This window comes from Antechinus flavipes, chromosome 3, assembly GCF_016432865.1.
Source record: "Antechinus flavipes isolate AdamAnt ecotype Samford, QLD, Australia chromosome 3, AdamAnt_v2, whole genome shotgun sequence".
Taxonomy (NCBI): domain Eukaryota; kingdom Metazoa; phylum Chordata; class Mammalia; order Dasyuromorphia; family Dasyuridae; genus Antechinus; species Antechinus flavipes.
Genome location: NC_067400.1, coordinates 362,062,243 through 362,068,757, shown reverse-complemented (window position 1 = coordinate 362,068,757; position 6,515 = coordinate 362,062,243). Strand labels below are relative to the sequence as shown.

General features: G+C 34.1%; 1 long non-coding RNA gene across 1 annotated transcript in view; it reads right to left on the bottom strand.

Moving 5' to 3' along the window:
• Positions 1–4,638: 4,638 nt before the first annotated feature.
• The window catches only part of LOC127554364 (uncharacterized), a 70,879-nt gene continuing 69,002 nt past the window's right edge, over positions 4,639–6,515 (bottom strand). The window contains exon 4 of the long non-coding RNA XR_007951954.1: positions 4,639–4,858. This is a non-coding gene — a long non-coding RNA (uncharacterized LOC127554364). The remainder of the gene's footprint in view (positions 4,859–6,515) is intronic.

Below are 6,515 nucleotides of genomic sequence, written 5' to 3'. Positions count from 1 at the left end.
ATAAAGACCTTTATTCCATCAAACATTAAGAGGGAATGGTTATAACCTGAGGCAAAGTAACTGAATAGGACAATTAGGGAAACTGGGTTAGGACATTAAAAGGGAATTGTGGCACAACTGAGGGGATAATAGAAATAGAAAAAAATCCACCAATCATCATGTCAAAGAGATCCTTCAAGGAAAACAAAGGAATATTATTGCTAAATTTCAAAATCTCCAGATTAAAGTAAATATTTTACAAGGAAAAAAAAAACAAAAAAAATTCAAATATGCTGGAACTACAATTAGAATTGTACAGGATTTATCACTAGCTACAAAAAAAGATCCCAGGTTCTGGAATAATATATAATCAACAATCAAAAAAACTAGGTCCATAGTAAAAAATAACATATCCAGCAAAAATAAGATAATATTGAATGAAAAAAAAATATTTAATGAATTCACAGATTTTCAAGATTTTTTTTCCACCAAACCTGAACTTAATAGAAAATTGAACAAATAAGAGCCAACATCAGACTAATTTCAAGGAATTCAACAAGGACATTTTATATGTGGAAATATAAACCATATGTCTAAAATTGACATCATAATTGAGTAGTTCAAAAGAAAGATGGGGCAGAACTGAGTATGACCTAACTCTAAAAAGTGAAATTTCTTAGGAAAAGGTAAAAAATATAATAATGCTATACAAATGAGATACAGAGGAAAAATTGACACAATAATTGGATAGGACAAGAGGACTGGTAGTTCTGAAAAACCACATATATAGATATAGATAGAATTTAGCACCCTCCAAAATCTGTAAAGAAATAAGGAGGGAGGGAATACGATAAACTTGGGTATAGAAAGATGTGTAGTTACATGGTAGAGGGGCAAAGTATGTAGATTAATGAGGAAGTGATAAGAAGGGAAAGAATGGCATAAGATAAGGTGGGGTGCAGAAGAATGTTTAGATTAATAGGAGTGGGATAAAGTATATAGATTAATGGGAATGGGATAAAGAGGGAAGAATGGGACAAGAAGATAAGGTGGGGAATCCTTGGGTGAGTCATGGTTAAGTAATAGTTAATATTAAAGCAAGTTAAAGCATAGAACTAAAGTAGAAGAGGTAGCAGGAATTGGAAATAAAAGATATACACAAATACAGTAACATCAGGAGTATATATACATATTTTTTTTAAAGTAGGAGTAGTAATCATTGATCCCAAGCAAAATTAAACTTAGTCAAGAGAGAAATCTATATTATATGCCAACCATATTAATACTGTTTTAGATGCATGTCTACATATGTGTTATGTGTTAATGTGTGAATATGTGTGGATGTATGCATGTAGGTGTATTGTGTGTCTATAGATACATGTATGTTGGTGAGTGGGGTATGAATATATGTGAGTGTATTATATATGTATGTGTGTGTGTAGATATACATATACACCCACATACATATATATATATATATATATATATATATATATATAACTGTAGCCATCTTGGGAGATGTGGGATGGATGAAAGTAAGGAAAAAAGAATAAAGCAAAAAGTGCACAGCAGAGAACAAAAGAATAATCTACAAGGAAGCAATGTAAAGATGGACAGTCAAGACTATAATGTCTTCTATTATTATATGTGATTTCTTGAAATGGAAATTTATTTTACATATATTGAATCTTCCCTGATATTCTTCTCAGCACATGATAATGTTTTTTTATTTTCTTTTCTTTTCTTTTTCTATTTTGTATTTTGTTTTAAATAAATAATTCTTATCAATCCTTTAAAGCCCAGCTCAAGTCTTCATTTCTTCCATCCTGATCTCTTTCTTTTCCACTCATACCTAGGACTTGCATATTATACTTTGTTTTTGTTTAGTTATTTTTTATTCATTTTAGACTCTTTTTTGGCCCTTTTGGAAATTTTTTGGCAGATACTCAAGTGGTTTGCTATTTCTTTCTCTAGCTTATTTTGCAAATAAGGAAACTGAAGCAAACTTTGTTAAGTGACATGCTCAGAGTCACGCAGCTACTAAGTGTCTAAAGCTGAATTTGAACTCAAGAAGAAGGATCTTCCTAACTCCAAGCCTGGCACTTACCCACTCATCATATAGCTGCCTTCATAGTACACTTAGCAGTCACTGGCTCTTGGCTTGGGTATTGACTGTACCTTCCCTACTAGATGATAAGCTTATGAAGGATTCTTGAACATCACACAGTCTAGCACAGCAGATAAATGCTTATTGCTTCTGATTTAATTCAGGCAATGCGACTAGAGTCTTTTTGCTGATGAAGGCAATGAAGCACAGAAAATTCAAGGAATAAATTGCATATGGCTACCCAGCTGGCACATTGAGACAAACCTTAACCTAGAACTGAAGACGGGGCATTTCCCAGTTCTTTTCTCTATATTACATTGTCTGTTTAATGGAGAAAGCAAGGATCTATGTATCATACAATACAAAGTCTTAGACTAAGCTTCTTTAAACTGTGGGTTGTGACCCTTAAAGGGTCATATAACTGAATATGGGATGGTACAGAGAGGCTCACCCATCAGGAAGACTCAACTTTATGAATTCAAATCCGAACTCAGATACGTACTAGCAGTATGATTTCCAGCAAGTCACTTCATGATTTTTGCCTCAATTTCCTCCTTTATAAAATGATCTGAAGAAAAAAATGCAAATAATACAAATCATTCCAGTAGCTGTGCCAAAAGAACCTCAAATGGGATCACAAAGAGTTGGATATTACTGAACAACAGTGCTGTCTTACCTAACATAACAGCATCTAACCCTTAAGGGTGAAATCCATATTGAGTTATATGGCTGAATTGGATTTGGAGACAGAAGATATGGATTTGAAACCTTTATCTGACATTTATTGCTGTGGCCTGAGGTGAGTAATTTAAATACTCTAATCAGCTTTTGGAGGAGAGGAAGAACTGATCACTTCTAAGATCCTATCTAGCTCTCAGACTCAGATCCTACAATATAGTACATGAAAAACTGGAGGAAGAACAACAATGTAGTGAAAAGAACTCTAGATTTTGAATCAGAAGACCTGAGTTTGAGTTATGAGTCCTGGTTCCATTATCTACTAGCTATATGACTAAGATTCTCTGATTTCCTCCTCTGACAAATTAAGAAAACTATATCTGTCAGCTTCTATTTTCCATTTCCTATGAGGATTCATTTCCATCCCATAAATTTTCTTTAATTATCTAATATATATACAATTGAATGAAATGACATCTCAATGTACTTTTTAAGCCTTATGTGTGATTTTTTTAGAGGCAGACTTGGAGTCCAGAGACATGAGTTCACACCTTATTTCTGATACATGCCAGCTGTTATTCTTTATGCAATTCTCCAAGACTAGGACTTCTTAAACTTTTTACCACTTGCAACTTCTTCTTGCCCATCACCAAGAAATTTTTATGAGACTTCACTATATAGGTATGTAAAATAGGGATATAAACCAAACAGTTAGTGATAATAAATCATAATTTTGCAAACCCATATTCAGTTATGTGACTCTTTAAGGCATCATAACCCACAGTTTAAAGAAGCTTAGTCTAAGACTATGAACTGGGCAAGAATGCATCAGTGGAGGGAGTTTCTATAGCAAGAATTTCTGACTCATATGAAAGCACAGTTCTAAGTCTCCCTTTCTCACCATTACTATAGGAGATAGATATAGATTGTGTGAATGATAGAGAGATAAACATGATATGACTATAAATTTATTACTATATGTCTGTACATATATATATGTATGTATATACATATATATATATATATTTATAAAGGACAAATAAGTGGTATAATAAATAGAACACTGGACCTGGAATCAGAAAGATCTCCCTCCATTTACATCTGTCCTCAGACACTTAATAGCTGTGTGACCTTAGACAAATAGCATCACTATTTGCCTCAGTTTCCTCATTTGTAAAATGGGCTGGAGAAGGAAATGACAAACCACTTTAGTATCTTTGCCAAGAAAATCCCAGATGGGATCACAGAGAGTCAGACATGACTGAAATGACTGAACAACAATATATATGAGAATTAGCTAGATATGCAATACAAAAGAAATGGTAAATATAATAAAATATATATATTTATGTATATTCAATATATGTACTTCTACTACCTTAAGTCTAATGATACAATCTAGAGCTAATAAGGATCTGAGAGATCATCAAATACAGCACTTATATTTTACAGATCAAGAGAATGAATCTCACAAATTAAGACCTAATCCAAAGTAGTATAATTTATGGTTACAGCCAAGATTACAACCCTTATCTCCATATTCTCATCCAAGGTTATATAATAGTACTAATATCTTTATTATCATTCTTTCTAAAACACATCATCTGAACAAAATTTCTGAACAAAACCAATTTTAGTATGCAGTTTAAGGGCAATTCCCAATTTTACCAATTGTGCTATTTTCCATGGTCCTGAGAAATAGGACTGACACCAGAATTAAACTATACATTGATTAAAGCTAGAGAGAATTTTATCAATCTTCAAAATAGTAACATTTGTCTAGAGACAAAAAAGCATCATGGAGGACAATATCATCTGCATTTATACCTACGGAATTACCCTCAGACAAGTGAAAGGGACAAGTGACAAGTGAGAACAATCAAAAAACATTTTTATTTTCCATTTGTACTCTGTTTTCTATTCCATCTATAGTTAATTCCCCATCACTAAATAAATCTGAATAATATCAGAGATACTATTTGAGAATGTCCTGCCACATGACAGTTTATGAAACATCACCATGTTCTCTATAATTATTTTTAACTGCAGGCTCAACAGGCAGAAATATTGGCTTATCTCCTCCCTTCCAGGTTCCTGAAAGACAAAACATAGCAATTACTGTTAAAGGAAAGAATTACAAAAATCATGCATCTTTAATGAAAGACACAGGAATAGAAATATTATTATCTAGCTCAGTTGGCTCCCAGTTTGTTTCTTCTGTGGTCCTACCATTCCAGTAATTTTAGTAAGTAAAGTAGAAATAGTCCTAGATTGTGAATCAGAAAACTTAGAATCTAGTTCCCCATCTGCCATTAACTTGTTTTGTATCCTTGGCCAATAACAATAGAACTAACCTTTTTAGAGAGAGAGACAAAGGTAGTCATAGTGCTAGAAATTAAGGAGTTTTTTTTAAATGAAGTTTAATTATAAATGAATAATATTTTATTGGGGGATACAGTGAAGGAAGGAGGGAAGGAAAGAAAAGAGAAAGGGAGGGAGAGAGGGAGGCAAGAAGGAAAGAAAGAAGGAAGAAAGGAAGAAAGGAGAAAGGAAAGGAAGAAAGAAGGAAGGAAGGAAAGAAGGAAGGGAAGGAAAGAGAAGAAGGGAGGGAGGGAGAAAGGGAAGAAAGGAAGGACAAAGGGAGAGAAGAGAAAAGGAAGGAAAGAAGGGAGAGAGGGAGGGAGAGAGAAAGGAAGAAAGGGAGAAAGGAAAGTAGAAAAAGAGAGAGGGAGGGAGAGAAAGAAGGGAGGAAAGAGGGAGGAAGGAAAGGAGGGAAGAAGGGAAGAAGGGAGAGAGAGAAGGAGAGAAGGAGGATAAGGGTGGTACATCTGCATGTATATCCAGGAAAAACTAACACTTCTGGCATGAGGGCTTACAGAGCACTTTTTAGGATTACTCATCTTCCTTTGGCAACCTCCTGGCACTTGACTCTCATCTGTGGCTCCAAGAAGCATCCACACCCTGGTAAAACCCTTTCTGCAGATAGGTTTAACCAAGTTGAAGGTAACTGACAAGCCTAAAACCTGTTGCTGAATTAGGAGAGTGTCTTTCTCAAGCATGTAAAGATTTCTTCTAGTAGAATGGATGTATAAGAACAGTTTGTTCCAACAGCCATGAAGACAGCTGAAGCAGGCATTGTGCGGTATTAATGCTAATTTTTGTCTTGTCACTGGATTTCAATGACTCTGGAAGAGAAAGTAAAGCAGACAATTTTGTGCAATTCTACCTCACTTAAATCCAATTTACCCACAAGTCAAGACATCACCTATGATGTCATTGGTCCACTTCAAAAATGAAAGACAAACCACATATGGAATCAGGTCCTAAATTCAAATACCATTTCTGATACTTATTACTTTTGTGACTGTGGGCAAATCACTGAAACTCTGGAAGTCTTGCCTTTAAAATAGGGATGCTACTACTCACTTAATAATATTTTTATGAGTATAAAATAATGTTTGCCACATGCTCTGTAAATATAAAATATATAACACCTTTTAGTGTCAACTCAACAAACCCTTATTAAATGCTTGCTATGTGCTAGGAACTATATGAAATATACATTAAAAATGACCAATGAAAATGAAAATATAAGACCAAAAACAAAAATACTTTCTCTCAGGGAGTTATATTCTAGTAGGATAAGACACATAAAAGAGAGTTGGAAAGAGGAAGGGAGTGAGAAGTTACTAGAGTCACAGTGATAAAGTCAAGAGCAGAATCAGGAGAGGAGTAAAGAAAGACTGGTTGT